We start from the raw sequence: 23,776 nt of genomic DNA, 5'->3' as shown, positions 1-23,776 counted from the left end.
GACAAATGCTATTTTAGCGAATGATTATTAACACTGATATGTCTTTTCTGGGTTAACACTGATATGTCTTTTCTGGGTTTGCCTTGTAGAACCTGTGCCTTGCTGATGTAATTGTGATACGAAAAGGACTTTGTTCGGTAGGTTTAAGGGGCACACTACAGCAAGGTGTCATATCTGCACAGCCAACCAATGTGAGTCTGATGATGATGCAAAGTGATGTCCAGAGGCTGCCCGATGCTGACGCCAATGTACCAGCCACAACAGTCACAAAAAAACAGATTTGTAAAGTGTTGAGAATACGCAAGGTACGAGCTCAAGAAACCATGATGCCGGGTTGAACAGGAGAAATTACGGCAGAGGTATTTGCTGATGACTGCCCAAACACAGAACCTATGGGCATATCTCAGACGGAAGGTTCTGAATATTTCACATTTCTGTTTGACTGATGTGCACAGTGCAGGAGACGTGCGGACTACATGACTAGTAGCGGTACCAACGCCTACTTCAATTTTGAGACAGATTTTTTGAGTTTTGCACAATGATTCTATAGTGGAGTATTCAGATGTGTGGCAATCATTCCCCATTTACGAATATTGTAGGTTTTGCCAAAAACAAACCAAAAGTGGAGAAACCTTACTCAGATAGTGACATACAATGTCAGTCAAAGCAATATTTGCTATCGTATGACCTGTGAAACAAAAGAGATTGGCAAATGTCAACAGCTGAACGTAACCAATCGAACTGTGTTTGAGAAGCAGTTGTGTTCACATGCTCCAAGCACATGTACCAATGTTAAAAAGACCATGTTTTGTAATCAAACAGTTGTAGCTGCTTGCCACTTGAACCATGTGAAACTGCCGACAGGATGGATTTTTTCGTGTGGCAACACTACATGCATCTACATTCTAGCTAATATTTACAGAGGACCATGTGCTTTAACACGGCCTGGTTTAATGATGTTTCCTTTGTAATCAGCATTACATTGAATGAGAATATCAACTTTTGAATCTATAGGGATGTCCCCAGACTGTAATTCAAATGTGCATCTGTTGTCAGAAGTTTTAGCTCTTGCATACTCGTTGTTTGGAGTTTTGGGATTAGCTGCTGGGGGCTATAAATCATTAATTAAGCTAACATCTTTACTGATAAAAGGTCTCAACCATACCTCTAAAGCTTTAGAGGAACTGCTTCTAGATAACCAACCTATCAGAAAGGCAACCTTGCAAAATAAAGCTGCTATTGATTATTTGTTGCTGGAACATAACCTGGGTTGTAACCCATTTGTAGGCATGTGCTGTTTTAATTTAAGTGACCATTACCAGTCTATTGAAAATCACATTCAAAGTTTGAAAGACTTAATGGAACAGGTAACACAATATCATACTGAGAATTAGTGGGATTGGATGTACTCTTGGATTTCAGATGTTGGAGGAACACTGCATTACGCCTTTGCTTGTATTTGTGTGATTGTTGTCATTATAATGTTGTGTTGTTGTTGTATTCAATGTATTCCTAACTTAGTTATGATGTTTCATTAGTTACAGAAGCCGATATTAGTTCCACTGAGTTATGGAAGTCATATGTCCAATGGTGGATTGTAATGCGTTTGATTAAAACATGGCTCCTGTGTGCAGTGCATTTTGGGTGTGCCCAGAGCCATAATGGACGTTTGCTCCAGCTATACTTGATTATCATATTAATCTGTGGAATCAGAAAAAAATACAGCTGTTACACCAGGCAAAGGAAAATACACCGACACAGGCGTGTAAAGATTCCCAGAATCTTTATTACAAAACTGACCAGTATTCAACAAAGTACACAAATAGCTATTTGGCCGTCAATACATCACCGAGACCACCAGCAGGGTTCAATGTGAGCAGTGAGCAGAATTTCCTAGCTGGACATCAACGCATTTATACAATTTGTAAAAATGATGTCCAGCCCCTTACAAGTTAATAATACATTGGGCTAGGGTCACGCCAGGTTCACTTTCCTAATTTACATATCCCGTGTATGCGGTTTACTTTTGAATACATTTACTAACACACTCCATTATTCTTTAATTTAATGTTACACTCTTTTCGTATCGTTTTAATACAGATCAAACAAATGTTTCACATATCGTATTTTGATAGCTTTACTGTTCTTGCATACTTGTAGTTTAACATTGCTGATTCAAGTAATCCCCTGCTCCCGAGGTCAACAAAGGACAAGGTCTACATGACCCTAACATGTAGCCTGAAGGCAGGTTGGACATTAACTCTCCTATAGAGGTTGAAGAGGTTAAGGCAAGAACAAGAGCACACGAGACGGCTATTTTAGATTACCGGGTGACTTTGTACAAAACCCCAAAATGGCGGTTCTAACATAAAATGGAGGCTTGATTCAAGATGGCGGCTTACATCAAGTTCTAAGGTCAAGACCTTGCCGTAGAGAGTTATTCGTGTACAATTTTTTAAGCAACTTGGCGTAGGCCAATATACATACAATCATTACAATAGGAGGCATAATTTAATATCCAGTTTCGACAAACCCTCCTTTTGGCCTATGCCAAGTGCTAACACTACTTCTGATCTTCTTGCAAGTAACTCCATACGTCATCGTCCATACACCCTGAATCATTGTCTGACATATCTATTGCCATTAGGTCTGACACCAGAGTTTCTTTTAACACATACTCTTTGGAAACCTTCTCTGGGGCGTATATTTTATGCCCTAATACATTTGTAACATCCCCCTAATACTGAGCATATACCAGGGAGACACTGTATACAACAGCAAAGAAACACGAAAATTCCCAAGATAATCAGCAGGGCCGAGAACAACTTCCATCCCCATGACCGTAGGAGATCCCAAAACCATGAAATAAGTTCCCAATTTCCCTCAGGAACATGTACTTCTGAACTAAGAACATGTAGATTTTGGATAGCCCTAAAGATCGTCGGAGAGGAGTCTGGTACGTAAACGCAGCAAGCTGACCCCACTAATTAGCATACTCCTCCACGCTCTGCCAGGATTACATCTTATGCCATTCGGTTCTAAAGAGCCACTAATCTTATCGCTCTCTGCTCTAACGTCATATTATAGAGTATGTCAGTGGTCCGGTTGATGGCTCTCTCCAATACTCTCGCTAGTCCCCTGATATCTTCTGAATTCGTAATTTGCCCAAAAAATGGCACAAAAGATTTCATAATATCTCCTAGAGATTGCGCTGGAGTATCCCCTTTCACACCTCGCCGTGGACGAGTCTTTGAAATTTCTACAGTACTGGCAATAAATACCCCAGGTAATAGAATCCCTAAATAACAGGTTCCTTGCCAATCCCTGGGCAACCATGGAAATGCCACATTACCGCAAACAAAATAGACAGGTTCGCCTACGTACAGAGGTCTGTTTTCACTAGTCAAATTCGCAACGTTGGCGCACTTTCTAAAATTACCCATTGACCGTGTTCCATTCCTCTGTATGCAGAAGGATACTGAATCGGGGCTATGATTAACAGAATAAGATGGAGGTGTGGCATCCTTATTGCCTATAGGAGCCATTTTGAAAGAGATTAAAGACTGAAAGGGACGAGACAATCTATCAGAGGGTCTAACAGAAGCAACGTTTGGCTTACTTCTATTTGCAAAAAGCGAGCATCTCAGGGGCATCAAAACATTCTTTTCAAAACTATTTAAATTTGTACCATCAAAGTTCCCTGAGATGCTGTCATTCCATCGACCAAAAAATAGTGCTCTAAGAGAAGCGTAACAGGCAGTTGTCAAAGGTAAAGGATAAATATACCAACCTAGCCCCTTATCCCCATGTTGCGGTAGATGTGAGCAGATCCAGCAATTGGTCTTATTAAAAATTGCATGAGTGGCATTCATTATTAACAAAAGAGTGTTATTCTGATAGTTCCGTCTATGCAAAGAATCTCTAGGTGACAAGGTATGCAATTGCACGGAAGGAGTGGGAATGACAGATACATTTTCAATAGGTAAAAAGTCCTCTAACAGATATGCTTCCTCCAGATACCATAACACAAACCCAACAGTTACTAAAAATCCAGTAATTATCACAAAAAGGCAACAATACACTTTGGGGGTCCCCTTACATGCTTGATCATTGTCTCTGCTAGTCAAATGTTTATCTAAAAGTTCGGTACGAGCGGTAGAGGGTGCATGCATTGTCGTCTTCAACCGAAAAAACACCAACTGTTCGTTTGCTGGCGACTCCAGTCGCGCGTCTTCTTAATGTCTTTCCCACAACCCTTAGCCAACAGAATCTTCCCGTACAGTCGGGCCAAAAGGCAAGCCCTCAAATGATTTTCTCAATTGAAAAGTCAGACCATGCTGTACGTTTACTTACTTGGGCGCAAATTATATTTTGCAGTTTCTGGTGAGAACAAAGTGTCGTCACTTCCTCCTGGAAGTGGTGAAATGGGATCAGAAAAGGATTTTTTACCACCTCAAAGGGAGAGAGCCCAGTCTTAGTTTGAGGGGTTGTTCTCATTGATAGCAACACGATCGGTAAGGCGTCCAGCCATTTTAGCTTGGTGCCAGCACACGTCTTAGCGAGTTTGTTCTTTATAATGCCTTTGTGCCTTTCCACTAATCCGGCACTTTGGGCATGTCTAGCTGAATGGAACCACTTGTCAATCTGTAATCCTTTGCAAATTTGTAGGATTACAGTGGCAATAAAGTGTGGCCCATTATCTGTCCAGATGACTCACGGCAGCCCCAACCTAGGAAAAAACTCTTTCAACAGAGTTTTTGCCGTGGTTATGGCCGTTGCACCTCTAACCGGGAAGGCCTCAACCCACTTACTAAAGGCACAAATGACAACTAACACATATTTAAGATTGTTACAACGTTCCATTTCAATAAAATCAAAATGAATAACCTCAAATGGAACAGAAGGTGGAGCGAAACTTCCTCTAGGAGTCGAGGTACCTTTTCCTACATTGTGCTACAAGCAAACCATGCAGCTTTGGAGAAAACGCTCTGCAGTTTTGAAAATCTTATCATTGGCCCATACACTGTGTAACATGTTAGTCAATTTTCGCACACAAACATGTGTCGGACCATGAGCCATAATAACCATCATTGTAATGTAGGCATCAGGGAGTAACCATTTCCCTTCAATATTGTCTACCCAACACCCATCGTCATCCAATCTCCCTGCACCCTCGATCCATCTCTTAGTTTCTCTATGGTAGCATCTGGTTGAATATCTTTTACAGCATCGATACTTTCACCCAAAGCGCAAACGTTTACAATTTCTTTTACAGTATACATTTCTGCACTGAAATCAGTGGCAGTTTGTTTAGCTATCTGATCGGCAAAAGCATTCCCTTTTCCTACATCATCTGTAATCTTTTGATGTGCTGAACATTTTATGATAGCTAACTGAACAGGGAGTGCGAGTGCTGAAAGTAATCGCACTATTAAAGTGCCGTGCTGGATTCTCGTTCCGTGCGAGGTCAAGAAACCTCATTCTTTCCAAAGTCTACCGAAATTGTGGGCCACCCCAAAAGCATACTGACTATCAGTATATATATTCACTGTAAGCCCTTCAGAAAGTTCACAAGCTCGAGTTAACGCTATAATTTCTGCGGCCTGCGCAGAGTTATGCATAATTCTTTTAGTTTCCACAATTGTGTTGAAAGTAGTAACAGCATAAGCAGCCGTGGATGTACCGTCTGGAAGTTTAAAACAAGAGCCATCACAAAATAGCTCTCCTTGTGGGCTATTCAAAGGCGTGTCTTTCCGATCGATTCTGCCTTTAGTCTCTTGTTCTGTCATATAAAGGCAATTGTGTGACATATCGTCACCATCAACAGTATCTTGCGAAACAGGTAAAAGTCCAGCCGGATTTAATACACAACACCTCTCAATTTGAATGTGGGGGGCAAACAAGATTAGTTCATATCTTGTCAATCGTGCAGAAGTGAGGTGTTGTGTTTGAGTTCTATTCAATAGAATATCTACAGAGTGAGGTACCATTAGGGTTAACGTATGACCCAGGACCATTCCCTCACTCTGTTTTACAGACGCAGCAGCAGCAGCAACAGCGCGCAAACATCTTGGCAAAGCGCATGGTACAGGATCAAGGGTGGAGGAATAGTAGCCGCACGGCCTATTCTTCCCTCCATGCTCCTGCGTTAATACAGCCAAAGCACATCCATCATGTTCATGCTCAAACAATACAAAGGCCTTGTCATAATTCGGAGTTCCTAAAACCGTCGCTGAACACAGCGCGGATTTGAGCAAATCAAATGCTGTCTGGTGTTCCAAAGTCCATGGCAATGGCAAAGAAATGCCCTTCTTTGTCAAAGCCAGCATTGGTTTAATCATTAACGAAAAGTTAGGGATCCACAATCTACAATAAGAAGCCATACCTATCAAGGCTCTAACTTCCTTCTGCGTATTTGGGACAGACATGCCAGAAATAGTCTTTATTCGTTCAGGTGTCAACCGTCTTCCCTCCTTTGACAGGAGGTAGCCTAAATAGGTGACCTCCTGACAACAATATTGGAATTTTTTAAGTGAAGTTTGCGGCCATGTTTTGCTAGATGACAAAGCAACAACACGGTGCCTTCTTTACAGGCGCTCTCAGAATCAGCAGGCAAGAGGAGGTCATCTACATACTGCAGTAATGTGCAAGTAGTAGGCAACTCGAGAGTATCGAGCTGCTCTTTCAATGCCCTACTATAAATACTTGGACTCTCAGTGTACCCTTGTGGTGCACGAGTGAATGTAAACGAGCGTCCACTTAGGGTAAATGCAAACAAATAGCTGCTATCCTTGGTTGTGGGAATACTGAAAAACGTGTTTTTAAGATCAACAACGCTAAAATGAGTGGCAGAAGCCGGAATCATGGTTAGTATCATTGTAACATCAGGTACAATAGGAAATTGAGGAGCCACAATTTTGTTAATAGCGCGTAAATCAGTTATAAAACGAAAGGGAATCGCATTATCACCTTTTTTGTATACTGGCAAAATGGGGCTACCCGTAATCTCCTCAATTACTCCACGATGTACACAATCAGAAACTATACATTTCAAAGCCTGTTCACCTTCAACTGAGATCTTATATTGTGGGATGGGAGGCAATTTTACTCCATGTTTCAAAATAATTTTAACAGGTTCAATTTGAAGAATGCCCACATCATTATCATCAATTGCCCATAAGCATTCTGGAACATTACTAAATTATGGCGGTAAAGGTCGAGTCAAAACCTGAGAGGCGAGTGATTGCTGAGGTGAAATTGTTAACCGAACTCCGTCCGGAGAACAATGTATTACTGCATGCAATGCCTTCAACAAATTTAGCCCCAGCAAGTTCTCCCCACAGTTTTTGGTAAGTAGAAATGGACACTGTTCCTTCCGTGAAGGGACCCAGTGTTATCGGTACCGGCAAAGAGACCGGACAAACTACAGGTGTGCCTGAAAACCCTATGGAAACGTTGGACTGCCCTGACAGGGGAATATTTGGAACCCGTGAATGGTCAATGGAACATTTCTGTGCTCCCGTATCTACTAAAAATAGATGCTTCCTATTTCCCACCGCCATCTCAATTTGAATGTGGGGGGCAAACAAGATTAGTTCATATCTTGTCAATCGTGCAGAAGTGAGGTGTTGTGTTTGAGTTCTATTCAATAGAATATCTACAGAGTGAGGTACCATTAGGGTTAACGTATGACCCAGGACCATTCCCTCACTCTGTTTTACAGACGCAGCAGCAGCAGCAACAGCGCGCAAACATCTTGGCAAAGCGCATGGTACAGGATCAAGGGTGGAGGAATAGTAGCCGCACGGCCTATTCTTCCCTCCATGCTCCTGCGTTAATACAGCCAAAGCACATCCATCATGTTCATGCTCAAACAATACAAAGGCCTTGTCATAATTCGGAGTTCCTAAAACCGTCGCTGAACACAGCGCGGATTTGAGCAAATCAAATGCTGTCTGGTGTTCCAAAGTCCATGGCAATGGCAAAGAAATGCCCTTCTTTGTCAAAGCCAGCATTGGTTTAATCATTAACGAAAAGTTAGGGATCCACAATCTACAATAAGAAGCCATACCTATCAAGGCTCTAACTTCCTTCTGCGTATTTGGGACAGACATGCCAGAAATAGTCTTTATTCGTTCAGGTGTCAACCGTCTTCCCTCCTTTGACAGGAGGTAGCCTAAATAGGTGACCTCCTGACAACAATATTGGAATTTTTTAAGTGAAGTTTGCGGCCATGTTTTGCTAGATGACAAAGCAACAACACGGTGCCTTCTTTACAGGCGCTCTCAGAATCAGCAGGCAAGAGGAGGTCATCTACATACTGCAGTAATGTGCAAGTAGTAGGCAACTCGAGAGTATCGAGCTGCTCTTTCAATGCCCTACTATAAATACTTGGACTCTCAGTGTACCCTTGTGGTGCACGAGTGAATGTAAACGAGCGTCCACTTAGGGTAAATGCAAACAAATAGCTGCTATCCTTGGTTGTGGGAATACTGAAAAACGTGTTTTTAAGATCAACAACGCTAAAATGAGTGGCAGAAGCCGGAATCATGGTTAGTATCATTGTAACATCAGGTACAATAGGAAATTGAGGAGCCACAATTTTGTTAATAGCGCGTAAATCAGTTATAAAACGAAAGGGAATCGCATTATCACCTTTTTTGTATACTGGCAAAATGGGGCTACCCGTAATCTCCTCAATTACTCCACGATGTACACAATCAGAAACTATACATTTCAAAGCCTGTTCACCTTCAACTGAGATCTTATATTGTGGGATGGGAGGCAATTTTACTCCATGTTTCAAAATAATTTTAACAGGTTCAATTTGAAGAATGCCCACATCATTATCATCAATTGCCCATAAGCATTCTGGAACATTACTAAATTATGGCGGTAAAGGTCGAGTCAAAACCTGAGAGGCGAGTGATTGCTGAGGTGAAATTGTTAACCGAACTCCGTCCGGAGAACAATGTATTACTGCATGCAATGCCTTCAACAAATTTAGCCCCAGCAAGTTCTCCCCACAGTTTTTGGTAAGTAGAAATGGACACTGTTCCTTCCGTGAAGGGACCCAGTGTTATCGGTACCGGCAAAGAGACCGGACAAACTACAGGTGTGCCTGAAAACCCTATGGAAACGTTGGACTGCCCTGACAGGGGAATATTTGGAACCCGTGAATGGTCAATGGAACATTTCTGTGCTCCCGTATCTACTAAAAATAGATGCTTCCTATTTCCCACCGCCATCTCAACGTAGGGGCCTTTCTGATGAACGGGAATAGGCGTAGGTTCCAAATCCTGCTTTGGGTAATCCTAGCGAAACAGAATATTATCAAAAGCAAGCTCTTCAGAGAGGTACGCGGCAGAAGGGTGATCAAAATGTTTCTATTATCCACATTCGAAACTTGCTTATCTTGTGAAGGAGGTTGCTGTGATTCTGATGCAAACTGACCTCTGCCAGGGCTCCCTGCACCTGGGCGACCTCTGGATCGTCTACCCATGTTCCCAAATGACCTTTGCTGCAAGGTCTGACATTGTGCGCGCCAGTGGCCTTCCTGCCGGCAGTAGGCACACTGGTTAATGGTTACCGGAGCCAAAGGCGCACTTCCCTGTGGAATGTACTGACCCCTAAATTGATTAGCCCCTCTAGGGCTTCTAACAATCTGCTGTAATAAAACTTTAGTTTTCAGGTCACCCTTTTTTTTTCTCAAGTTTTTCCTTTGCAGTATTTACACGATTTTCATAGTACTGAGCCATATGAGCACTTCTGATTGAGACTTCGCCTGCCAAGCGCTTTCAGAAGACATAATCTGTAACTGGATGTCAGGCAGCAACCCACGTACAAATTTGTTGACAAACAGCCTTTTCCCTGACTCTGTGCCTAAGTCTTGTCGACTGAAATCTGAGAATACCTGCTCGAACCGATTGAAGAAATCGGTAGCACCCTCAGACTTTCCTTGGACACAGGCCGTAAGTTTGTCCCAAATGATTCTTTTTTCTGGAACCATAGTTTTCAATTTTACAATAATTCTATCAGGCAAGGTTAATATCACTTGAGGTGGTCGTTCGCCAGCTGGCCTTTCTCTATCTAGCCTAACCATGTTATCCCATGTATCTCCCAACCCAGGTATGTCATCTATAGTCCTAATCTGTTTCCACAAATCAACCTGCAGGAGTACAGGAAATAATAGGTCAATATCACTTAAGGTGAATACTGACGACAATAAGGCCGACTCTATTTCTTTTTAGGATCCGGTCGGATTATTTCTTATATCAGGAATAGATTGCTTTATGTTGTTCACTTCCTGTCTTGAAAACGGGACGTGAACAAATTGTGAAACGTAATGCACAGGAATTTCTCCGGCGACTATACCTCGTGCAGCATCAGCCGCAATCTCAACTTTCGGGACAAATGTCGGAGGGACCTCTCTCATAGGCAACTGAGAAGTAGGCAGCTCCGAACGCTTACTGAGCAACAGAGCCAAATCAAGCGCTAAGGCAGTCGAAGAAGTATCAATCGAAAAGGCTCTCTTATAAACACTCAACAATTCTGCGGGACAACAAATCTTTCTTCTTACACACTCATTCTGCAGGTGCTCTACCATCACCTGTATCACTTTCTTTTGCATTTCTAACGTATACTGACTATATGTGTCATATACTTCATCTGGAGTTATCAACATATCCTAAATCCATCTTATCGCATCCTTTATACAAATTCGCGCTTCCTCTCCTTTTAATTCTCGGCGAGGAGAAAACCGTTTCTGTAAGTACATAATACCTAAACTACCACCATCTGCTTCCTCATTCTGTAACTCTTCCAACTCCTTCCTATACTCAAAAATCCTCTCAACATGCTCATATACCTTCTCCGCAGTAACTCTGGACACGCTAAGGTGTTCAAATCCCGTAACCCTTGTGGGAAATCTACATCATTTAGTCTATTCCACATTATACTCAAATGAGTCCCTAATCCTTCAATAAAAACATTTTTCTCAGGAATATTTTTTAAATTTTCGAGTGTGGAAAAAACATCGGCTTGTTCACCCTTCTCCATACAATGTTTAGCCCAAGCAATCAATTCACTCTTCTTGTCTGGGGACACAGTATTACGAGTCACAACCCATGGTCTCACTCCCTGGTCTACTACAAGCGATGCAGAATCACTTGGAAGAAGAAGAGTAGGCACATGCTGAATATCAACAGGTGAAGGCAAGGGGGCAGGCAAAGGAGTGACGGCTGGAAGAACAACAGGAAGAACAGCAGGGAGGACCGGAGGAACTATAGGAGGGGGAACAACAACGGGAAGGGGCAAAGCGCCAGGAGGAGGGACGTACGGAGGTGGCGCGGAGGCATCGGGCCTTCGTTCATGCAAAAGTTTATTAATCAATTCATCTGACGTATGAAAATCTTTTGAAGGGTAGATTTTCTGAATGTCTAATTGAAACACCCTGTCCGTGTTCCTAACTGACTCCAATTGTTTATTTTGATCATATAACCGTGCCTTTTTTCGATACTTGTCATATGTCTACGCATATTTTTCTCTCTACTCTTTTGTTGCTGCAAAGTTTCTGTTTTCCAACTGTGCAACGCGTCAAATGCTGCAGGTCTAGACTTTTCCTTTACTAATACAGACTCTAAATATTCTATACGAGGGATTTCAAAACTACCATTGGTTGGCCACCGAAGATTAGAATTATGTCTGGTCTGTCTGTGCCAAATGTCATTAAATGCTATACTACCAAAGCCTTTCTTACAGTACATAGTACATGCCGGCGACCCCTCCTGTGGTGCGGGACGGCTATCTTCCAAAGATTGTCTGTCGCTGCGGAATAATGCCCTAAAGCAGGCAGACAATTTCCCAGGCATATCAAAGTTCTGGTGTTACCTGGTTAAATAGTTGTGCTCGCGAGTACAATGCCCCAAATTCAAATTGTCAGGGTTAAATTAGGAATCGGGACACGAATCACCTGACAAAAGGACTGGGAGGCCCGATCGGGTTACTAAGGACAATGCTAAGGACCCACGTGTCTGGTGATTTTCGGCAAATTTACCCCCCTCAAATATATGGACCCTCGTCAAGACGTCGTCTCGGGCTACAGCTCACCGTCCAGGGATCGGATCGTGCAGTTTTGTTGAGGAATTCGCTTCTCGTCTAGAGTGGCCGTTTCTGTTGGCACCGTCTGAACCCGGTCCGATAGCCGAGCCAAACTTCAACAAGACAAAGTCAATCTTGAGGGCCCCCATTCGGGCGCCATCTGTGGAATTAGAAAAAAATACAATATTACGGCTGTTACACCAGGCAAAGGAAAATACACCGACACGGGCTTGTAAAGATTCCCAGAATCTTTATTACAAAACTAACCAGTATTCAACAAAGTACACAAATAGCTATTTGGCCGTCAATACATCACAGAGACCACCAGCAGGGTTCGTGTGAGCAGTGAGCAGAATTTCCTAGCTGGACATCGACGCATTTATACAATTTGTAAAAATGATGTCCAGCCCCTTACAAGTTAATAATACATTGGGCTAGGGTCGCGCCAGGTTCACTTTCCTAATTTACATATCTCGTGCCTGCGGTTTACTTTTGAATACATTTACTAACACACTCCATTATTCTTTAATTTAATGTTACACTCTTTTCGTATCGTTTTAATACAGATCAAACAAATGTTTCACATATCGTATTTGGATAGCTTTACTGTTCTTGTATACTTGTAGTTTAACATTGCTGATTCAAGTAATCCCCTGCTCCCGAGGTCAACAAAGGACAAGGTCTACATGACCCTAAAATGTAGCCTGAAGGCAGGTTGGATATTAACTCTCCTATAGAGGTTGAAGAGGTTAAGGCAAGAACAAGAGCACACGAGACGGCCATTTTAGATTACAGGGTGACTTTGTACAAAACCCCAAAATGGCGGTTCTAACCAAAAATGGAGGCTTGATTCAAGATGGCGGCTTACATCAAGTTCTACGGTCAAGACCTTTCCGTAGAGAGTTATTCGCGTACAATTTTTTAAGCAACTTGGCGTAGGCCAATATACATACAATCGTTACAATAGGAGGCATAATTTAATATCCAGTTCGACAATTCCACTGGTAAATAAAATGTCAGTGCTGCCAATTGCGTATGTTATTCTGCACTGCTCCAAGGACATAATCAAAGGAAGATGCACGCCTAGCCTAGGATGAGGCAATTGCCATCTGGTGCTTGGTAACGTTATCATGGATTTTGTTAAAGCTGAAGAGAAGGTATGTTGTTTTATTTGCTGCTTCCTTGAGGAAGGGAAGAGTTTTGCCTCTTGGGGTTATCGTCGGTCACTCCGGCCGGGGCTCCATGAGGACTGGCAACAGGTAGAGACTTAGAAAGCTCTGGAAAATGCCATCACGCATTTGTGGATGGCTTAAAATGATGGGCACCGGAGTCGTCAGACAGAAAGCTTCACTGGAGGATGAACGCATTGCTCTAGGCCTGTTGATGCCAAAGATCTCTCTGCCTGACTTTTTGGGAGATTTTCAGGAACTGATGGCAAGATGAGGGTGTGCTTTGCAGCTGTGTCAACAGTGATGTATTTTATCTAGATGTCTTTTATTCATTTATTATTCTTGCTGCATTTATTAATTTATGTATGTTTTTGGTGAATAAAGAGGCCATATAAGAGCCATTTTACAGTCTAGCTGAAAGTTTGTGTGTGTGTGAATACTTGCCCAGAAGCATTCAAATTGTTTCATTCAGTGTACTGGGGAGAAAAATAGAAATATATCTGTGCACTCTATGAAAAGCAAAAGAGCTGGGTGAAGTGATTTCTAATTTCCTCAAAAAGCATGTATAGCTTTTGGATATTGAGTGACAGGACACAATCTAGCTGTATGGTGATCTGTGTATTTCGGGATGCTTTAGTGGAACTTTTGCATCCTTTTTTTGGTAAGTGGGCTGCACCTGTGCATCATTTTATCACCTCTTGTGTGTTCACATCTCTTTTTTTGCAGAAGGTAAATGTTAGTTGAGGATAATTTCTTGAAAAGACATTTAATAGAATTCCTCCAAGCTAAAATGTGTAGTGTACTTGCTGATCACCATATCATCCATGGCAACCCACTTTGTTCTCCTAATGTTGCATTTCAAAGAAAATGTGTTGTCTTAATTTGTCACTTTTGAACTTTGACTGTCATAAAACATGACCAGAAGGTTGGCCTATTTGGCTATTTCAACAATAGAGGCCGTGTCATCAGATTGGTTCCATGTGATCTGGTCGCCGGATAAATTCTGCGGGCAAAAAGACTTATTTTTGTTGTTGTTGCACTTTTCAATGCATTTATATGTGGGGGGAACCCCCGCAAACCCCCATTCTCCTCTTACAATAAACTATTACCCTAACCCACATACATATGCGTTGAAAAGTGCATTTTTTAAAACTGTATTTTTGGCAGTGGGATTTTTGTCTGCGACTTAATTACTGGACACCATCAAATCTAAGCTCATCATCAGTTAAGGTCAAGTCTGGGCTTGTAAGTTTCCAATTACATTTAAAACAAACAATATTTTGCTTGGAAGATCAGAATCATACCATTTACAAACATGCTGAAAATTGCATATTAAAGCTCAGCATCTCTTCCTTCAGAGGACATGATTTGTCTATGATTGTTAATAATTAATAACATTATTAGTATTCATATGAAGACAATTCTGACAAAGCTATGGCACAGGTATTATAGCTCAGTGGCAACGCGCTCATCTTGGAAGCAAGACAACGCAGAGCAAGACAGATTTGAATCCTGGGTCTGCATTTAGAACCTCTTTGCTATTAAGCACGTTATAAAAAAACAATTATAATTATGTATCCAGATGTCCATCTAAGATAACAGAATTCTGAAATCCATATTCCATTAAGGTGGTAAACTGCTACCAGGAATTATGGAATAAACATTATTTAGCATTCAGAGTGAGAGTGAATCAACCATCACCTTTGCTCATGTCAAAATATATAAAATGTAGGATTAACCAATAAGAAACTAGTTATTCTATGGGAGCATTTGAATATGGATAAGTGAATAGAAAGATATGACCAATCAAATAGAGTGACATAACTGTGGGAATATTACGCATTATCAAAAGCGGGAACACAAAGGAAATAGGATGTTGAGCTGGCTTTTGAATCAAAAGCTACATATAGGGATACCACCTGTTCAAAATGGCTGACTGCTGAACTTGGACATTAACTGAAAAACTGGGCCTTATCTATGAGGATAATATTACCTGGAGCAGACATGATTTCAAAGATGAGGGGAAGGGCCTCACCAGGAGTTCTTTTGAAAACTCTGGGGGACCTATTTTGACTTAGTTCCGCAAAGAATATATCAAAGTGAGTATGAAAACTCCCTAAATGTTATTCGATAAACCCCTTAGAATCATTGATATGTTAAGTCCCTGGGATGCAAGGGAATTGGGGAGGTCATTTCCACTAGGGGCATGCATCCAAATAGAACATATTGATATTTGTGTGTGAAATGCAGCATCAATTATATGTAAATCACAGTGAGATTTGGCTGTTTGGAGATAGCCTAGAATGTCCTGCATATGGAGCACAAGGGCTGACAAATTATCATTTACAGAAAGAGAAAAGGATATTACAGTTTGCTAGTGTGAGTACTATGGTTGTGTGAGTCGTGTTGCCAAGTGTTGTTGTGCCAACCCTAAGGTAGGTACCAGTTGAGTTCTGCATGGGTTTGTAAGGCACTGTCAGCAATGAGGGAGCGTGGTATGAGATTGTAACACCTTACCAGTCAAGTTGAATAAGCAATAAGAAAGGTTAATCTCCCACCAGTTGTGTGCTTTGCACTCTGTCTTATCTAAAAGAATGAGTTGCACTTGCAATTGCGTATCATCGTTGTCTGGTTTAATGACCAAACAGACAACTTCCTGATAGCTTTTAATCCGTATACGCTATCTATGTTATGGGATGCAGATCTTATTTTTTGCTTGAAATCTGTCTCCTGTACCAAAGCTTGGAAATCCTCTGAGGCTGATAATGTGAGTTATTTTATGAAGCTGGGGTATGTGTGCCATTTTCATATTGGGGTGGGGGGGGAGGTTGACACACTCAGATTAATTCCTGAGGTGTGATGCACTGGGGTGGTTTCCAGGTACATGAGTTGTGGCACAGCTGGGTTAACCTAGGGGTTGGAGGATGTGATGCACCTGGATAATATTTCAGGGGGGGGTGGTAATACGCACTTGGATTCATTCCTGGAGTGGGGGGTCAGAAGCACCAGCTCAAAACTACTAACCTCTCCCCCTTGCATTACAGATCTGCCTGAGCACCTGGAGACAACACAAGTGGCATAGGTGTAAGGTATAAAACATTAACATTAATATTAACATATAGCAAGTGATCTGTGTCCCATATATTGACTACATATTTTATACCTTCCCTGTGTCTTGTGGCTAGGCTACAACACATGTACCCTCATCATGGAATGTTGATGTTTTACTTGAATGCCATTTGTAGATTATTCAGTTTCCAGCAAGGATGAAGGAGTAAGGGACCATGCTTATTTTGATCGCAGATGCTGTGGCATAACAAGCTCTGGGTTGTGATCATTATTTTTATTTTGTATTGTTTGATGCATGAACCTAGCTCGAGAGCAGCGGATCGCTGTACACAGTGTGGGTAGCCAACATTTGGGCTGCCATCTTTTAATAGTAGAGCAGTACTCTGAGGTCTGTGTCAGTATGTGCGTCCGTTGGAATTAGACCTTGGCCCGGTGTTGTTGTAAGAGCCATGTTTTGAGAGATTTGTGAAATTGGAGAATTGTGGGGGCATTCCGAGCCGACACAGGGATCGAGTTCCAGAGAAGGATGCATGCCATGAGAAGGATTGTTTGCGGGTCCTCTCTTTGCGGACGAGTTGTGATTCAAGCCGGTTGGTTGACTTGCTGCATGGAGAGCCTGTACCACCAGATATGTGGACCTTAGCCACCAGGTACGCTGGTGTGCAACTCATGTTGCTTTGTAGATGATACATACAGTCTTGAACAGTATCCTGGCATGTAGTGAAAGGCAATGTATTTTGGGATGAGAGTAATTCAGTCAAATTTCTGTGCTCCTGCAACAAGACATTGATTGATTGATTGATTGATTGATTGATTGATTTGTTGTTTGTTATGTGTCTATACACAAGTGTTTCAAGGCGCAACCAGGCAAGGGAGGGGTAACAAGGGGAAGACAAGACAAACGATCTTACTAGGCCTAACTATTAGTGTCATTTAGATTGTGCAAGTGTGCAACAAGAAGTGCAGGGGAGAAGGACCAGGGGGAAGTGTGACCAGAGCAGCAGGGCTCTGAGTTAAGTTCAAGGAAGGCTGGGGCTGCAGGGAGCAGTCAGAGAGATAGTCAGACAGATAGTGCAAGGTAAGCCAGGCGGCAGCGCAAGGTGGGCCAGGTGGCAAGTGTGGGGGACTGGTCATGGGGTGGGCCTGGTGCCCTATAAGACTCATTAGACATCAAGCAGCCAGTCAGCAGATGGGTGAAGGAGCAAGGTTGGGTTAGCAGGGGCGAGGGAGCGAGAGAGAGGAGGAGTAAAAGCAGGTCTTGAGGAGCTTCTGGAACTTAAGGAGATCCGGCTCATGGTGGAGAGAGGCAGGGAGGCCATTCCAGCGGGAGGCACCTGCAGAGGAGAGAGATCTGAGAAGCAAATGACCCACAGAGAATTAGAGGTAGACGAGCGGACGGCTCTAGAAGGGAGGTATTTAGGAATGGATAGTTGAAGATATTGAGGGGCACGGCCCCAGAAAGCCTTGTGAATGATGCACAGGGTCTTGAACTTGACCCTTGCAGCCACAGCTAGCCATTGGAGGGATTTCAGGGTCAGAGAGATGCGGTCCTGTTCTGGATGAATTGAAGAGGGCGAAGAGTAGAGCTGGGCAGATTGAGAAAGAGGCTGTTGCAATAGTCCAGTCTAGATAATCAGATCTCTGGAGACAGTGAGTTTATGGAGGAAGGTGAGAAAAGGCAACATACCTCTGAGGAGTTGCAGCTGGAAATGGGCCTTCTTGGCAAGGTCTGTGATGAGGGGAGAGAAGGAGAGAGTGGAGTCGAAGATGACCCCAAGGTTTTTTGCCTCACAAGAGGGTGAGGGGAGAGTGTCCAAGGAGGGCGGCCAGAATGGGGGGGGGAGTGGGACCAGGGATCCCAATGAGAAGGATCTCAGTCTTACTGGCATTAAGGCAGAGATCGTTAGAGGCGATCCATGCTTGAATAGCGGATAAACAGTCAGGGATGAGCGAGGAGTAGGAGAAGGCTGAGGGTAGCCTGAAAGAGAGCTGCATGTCATCCTCATAACACTTAATGTTTGAGGAAAAGGTAGAGATCAGGAGCACCAAAGGGGCCAGATAGGCATTGAAGAGCCAGGGTGAGATGATAGAGCCCTGGGGAACACCACATGTGAAGAGAGAGGTGGTGGAGAGAAAGAACCCAAGCTAAAGCTGGGAGGGTTGATCCAAGAGGAAGGAGGTCAGCCACGCCAGGGCCTGATCCGTGATGCCCAGGGTCTCGCGAAGACGATTAATCAGGATGGCATTGTTGACCGTGTCAAATGCAGTGACATGCTGTAGCATGGTGGACTGCTTTTAGGGCAGCCAAGTGAGCAGTTGGGAGCCCTGTCAAGGGAGCAGTTCCGCCATCGATGTGCAAGACCACAGGGGCCTGCATTTTGTTCTGGAAGTCCTGCAGCGGGATGAAGGGTTTGATATTTCAAAAGGTAGATATTCAGAGCAAGACTATGTGGGCCTTCTTGTGAATGTGTTTCTCGAATGACAGGCTGCTGTCAACGGTAAGGCCTAGGGATTTTGTTGAGTCTGAGAGTTGTGGATCAAATCCTTCTAGGCGCATATCATTGAGCCATTGTTGGATAAGTTGATTTTTTGCAGGCTGACCAATGAGGACACATTCAGTCTTGGATGGGTTTAGTTTGAGGTAGGCAAACAACATTCAGGACTGGATGATGGCTAGGTAATCCATGAGACGAATTATGTCCTGCATTCTATTTACTCTCATGTGAACCTATCGTCCACATATTGGTGCATGGCTATATTGGGATCTTCGAGGAGGGTGCCCAAAGGCTCCATTTAAAGTTGAAAAAGGATTGGTGAGAGGATGGAGCCTTGGGGGACCCTGCAGGGTACTTGAAGTTGGTTAGAACGCAACAAGTTAATTTGAATAGCCTGATGTTTGCCTGAGAGGTAGGAGATAAACCAATTTGGACAGTGCCAGAGAATCCCGTTGTGTCAGCAAGGAGGGAGAGAAGGATGTGGTGGTTGACAGTGTTGAATGCATCTGAGAAGTCAAGGGGGGCGAGAAGGCATGAGTCACCTTTACCATTGATTTGGAGGGTGTCATCCACCACCTGGATGGTGGCTTTCTCAATGCTGCACTTCGGGTGGAACCCTGACTGATTCTGACGAGTAGTTTGTCGCAACTACTTTTCCCCAGATTTTGCCAATAAACAGGAGGTTTGTAAGGGGCCAGTAGTTGACTTGGTCAACTTGGTCATCTGGATCTAGAGTTGTTTTTTTTTCAAAAGCAGTCGTATGAGACCAGTTTTGAGGGTGTCTGGGAATGATCCTTCTTCATGCATTTATCGCCAAGCCCATCAATTGTTTAATGGTGGAGGGCGGAATGATATCGTCAAAGTAAGGAGATGTGGGGGGAAGAGAGGATAGAATTTGGTCCAGAAGGGCAGTGTGCGTGCCGGGGTGCAGGGGATGCCAATGCTGTGAGAAGTTGATACAATGGTCTCAATTAAAAAATGTGTTCCTTCAATTGCATATTTCCTGAGTTGCTGGTACCTCAGGGTTGGGAATGCTTTACTACTTCAAATAGGACTTTGATCCTATTGGAGGCTGCCTCAATGGTGGTGGAGTGGCAAGAAGCTATGGACTCAGTAATCAGATGAGAAGATTGGGTAGGGGGTGACCAGAGATTTTAAATCCCTTAACATCTTGCTTTTGGGTGGGGCCCAAATATTTCTGTTCCCCGGGCTCCAAAAGTTTGGATGGCCCTGCTCTATATATAGATGTTTGAGGTTTCCAGTGGGGATGTCTGAGTAGGCTAGCCAGTCCTGTTTTTTTACCTTTGGATTCTGGGACCTGTAGTGTTATCTTTCCCATTTGAAATTTAGGAAAACTACAAGTGGCAGAATTTCAAGCAAAAACAGGACTGGGTGGCCTTCTCACGTATGGCCACCGAAACATGCTGAATATATTTATAATGCACGCAATAAGAAACTGCTGATAGCCAGTGAGTCGAATGAGGAGAGGACAGGATAAAGAAGCAGCAGAGAGAAGTGCATCAGAAATAAAAGGCTTTATCTCATAAAATGGAGCAGGAATGACAGTGCTACTCAATTTAGGAGAGAAGTGGTGTTTATGATGAGGGGCGGGGGTGTTGTATAGCTACAAGGCACTGATGTGTGTGCCCCGGAAGAGCACAGGCAAGGACTAGAGGTGTTCAGATCAACTCAGCTTCAAATGAATAGTGAGCCATTCTAGTGGTTATGCACACAGTGCCAAGGCATTTACTGGCTAGTGCTTAGTTCCCAGATGAACCTGCTTTGCATAGCTCTATTGGAGCTGAGCAGGATGCTAAGAAAAATGCTGATGCATCATGTGCAGGGGTGTTGCTAGGTCTGGAAAAGATCTGGGGCTACACTACTGTCGGGGTTGTCGAGACCTGTGGATAGCTAACCTATTAGCTGTAGACCGTGAGATTCTATCGGGGCTACAGCCAAGAGACCAGGGGCTACAGCCCCCTAAGCCTCCCCCCTAGCAACGCCTCTGATCATGTGTAACGTGAAAACTGTAGAGAGTTTTTGTAGCTTCGTTAATGTGCGCCTAAGACTTCTCTACTGTATAAAAAATGTGACTTTTCAGTCTGAAGGGCAATGACGGGAAACAGCCTGCACATGTTTGTAAGCAGGGTTGTGAAGAGGCTGTTAATCTTTTCTAGGTTCAACCTATTGTAGCTATAAGGAGAGTGTAAACTCGACCAATCTCTACCTCTCTCCAGAAAGCCAGGCCATCCGCTGACTTGGCGGTTTGTACACTGACCGTGAGTCATTAATCAGTCACGGGGTGAAGGAGGGAAAATGCCGCTTCTAGAAAGGGGCAGCTGTCAGCAGTAATTGCTGGCATATAATGATGATAGCTGAGATGTGTTTATTGACCATAAATACAGAAACAAAATACATGAGAAAGGTCAAGCGGTGATGCAACGGTGTAAAATAATATCTCAGTACTGTGCCGAAGACACTTCCATTTATCATTCTTGCTTTCAAAGTATTGAATGTATATATTCTGACACGAGCGGCGATGAATCATTTTCTAGCACCTGCCTTTTCTTGTTGAATTCTGAGGTCATGCCTTGTTGGATAGATGTTGAAGTATTCATTTTCAAATTCGCCCTGCTGGACGTTTGTGTTTGTGGCTGTTTGTGTTTGAATACACTAAATTAATAAAGAACACTTTTTCCTTCAAAAAAAGGGCTGTCTCATCCCTAAAAGCCGTGATTCACAAACTACTCTCAGGACCTGGTTAGGGTAAGTGGGGATGTAAATACCATTGTTTTAAAATGGTAGCAATTTAGGCATTTAGATAGAATTGGATATGTACAGCATGGGGGAATTTTAATTTAAAAAGCACTGCATGAGATAAATATGCTTAATTTACTACCATCAAGTACTTTCTCTGAAGTCCAGCCCTACATTTCACTGTAATCCCAACTCATAATTAGGTGCTGTTTTAAAAATACTAAGGGCTCGATTCTAAAGTGGGTGTTAAGTATCAAAAAGGTTGAAGAAATCGTTAATAACCTTTTCGGTACTTAAGACCTACTCTGAAGGTGGCGCATTCTTCCAAGTCCGAAAGAATTTGACAGTTTCAGAATATATGTGTGTGGGTGCTAAAATGGGCGGGAAACCAAACTAGCATTCCCCACATTCCGTATCTGCCATTGAACACAGCTATTCTTGTGGCACTCCTCCACTTTACAATGTGCCTTGAAGTGGTGCACATATACGGTACCACGTGTGTGCGGTTTTGTAGAGGAGTGCGTAAGGAAGCCGCTCGTTGGCACAATTCATTAAATCGTGGTCAGTAACATCACGCAAAGCTCAGCGGACCATTACAAAGTCCATTATTATCATAATGCAAATAGTTGACACACATATCTTATCACCCATTTAGAGCTCATAAATATCCTCACATGCTACTTCAACAGCATTTTGAATACATTTTCATAAAAACACATGGCCAAATGTAAATCCGGTGGGTGTTTTCGCATCACAATGGTCTCTCGCTCAACCACAGGACTGATTTAACAGTTGTTTGCAATTTTCCTCCTATCTTTTTGTTATTGCATCCTCGATATATCAGATCAGCATGAACATCTATCGGTACAAGAAATGTCCCCAGTGAGGCCCAGCATGGGATAATAATGTCTAATTAGCTAAGCGAAGGCCCCTTATCAATTAATAGCCCTATTCATACGACTTTCCACGTGCTTCCTCTACGGGGGCCGACGGGATCTTGGAAGCACTTTCGTAAAAAAGAACAATTTTCTCGTTATTTAACAAAAGTGCTGCTGAGATTTTCCATTCCGTGCATTGTCTACACAAACAGGCGGAATGCAGGCGGTGAACTCTGCACTGTAGTGGACTCCGAGGATGCCCAGTCCACCTTAAGAATAGTGGTGGAGCCTGGGTGTCCAGATTTGGTGCAGTGAAGCATGCTCTTCAGCACGCTCACTGCACCAAGATAAGAATCGGGCCCCAAGTATGTTCAATATCACATATTTTTACTGTTCCCACAATATTCATAACAAGGCGGAGGCCGCAGGACATAAAAATGCAACATTAGCACCACTCAAACACTAAGCAATGATTAAGGGTTTCCTTCCGAAATTTGAAAATGTGTCAGTGGTCACGTTTTTTGTTGAAATTGCGCCGATTTAGAGCAAAGTTAAATCGCTATAATACAGAGACGTACTGGGAACGTGTTTGTCTTAAAGGAAAGATGAAGCAAAGCAACACAGGTTTGAGTTCTGGTCTAGTGCTTAGAGACTGCTCTTCTGTACTAAGAGCCTTACTAAACATTAATTAATGTTTTCTAATAAACCTTGCAGATTTTAATGCACTGTAGGAGGGAGAGGGAGATCTAGGGCACTGAAGCAGGTCTTTAGGAGCTTGTGGCGGTTTCATTTTTATAAGGGGATTTGGGGTTTTGGGATATTAAAGATGTTGACCTAGAAGTAGACTTGTGATTGCTGATTGTCTTTGAGAGATGTCCCCTTTAACAACAGTTACATTCAAAGTGGTACTTCATTTAGAATACTAACGTATTTCGATCATCTGCTTCAAGCATCTGTATAAGAAAGAAGACTTTTTCCATTGAGAATTTACCTTAAAAACATGTTTTTATATTGCGCGTCATGTCAGAGTCTGCAGGCATTGGCTTGGTTACGAGATGAGCGTGTTGCACCCTGAGCTATCATCCCCTCCGATTCAAAATCCTATGCCTGTGGATTGATTCCCTGCTCCCCTCATAGCCCACTTCCTTCTCTTCTCCTGCCTCCCGTCCAGCCCACCGACTTCTGATTGGCCCTTGAAGCTTAAACAAAGCCTGAACACTAGCAAGGCCCAGCAGCACCCCCCCAACTACTATTTTTATATGCTTGCGGGCTGAGTAGCTTGGGGCAGAACCGCTCCAGTTTTCATTTT

This window comes from Ambystoma mexicanum, chromosome 7q (genome assembly GCF_040938575.1).
Source record: "Ambystoma mexicanum isolate Mex_15411 chromosome 7q, UKY_AmexF1_1, whole genome shotgun sequence".
NCBI classification, from domain to species: domain Eukaryota; kingdom Metazoa; phylum Chordata; class Amphibia; order Caudata; family Ambystomatidae; genus Ambystoma; species Ambystoma mexicanum.
Note: the sequence above shows the minus strand (reverse complement) of the source record.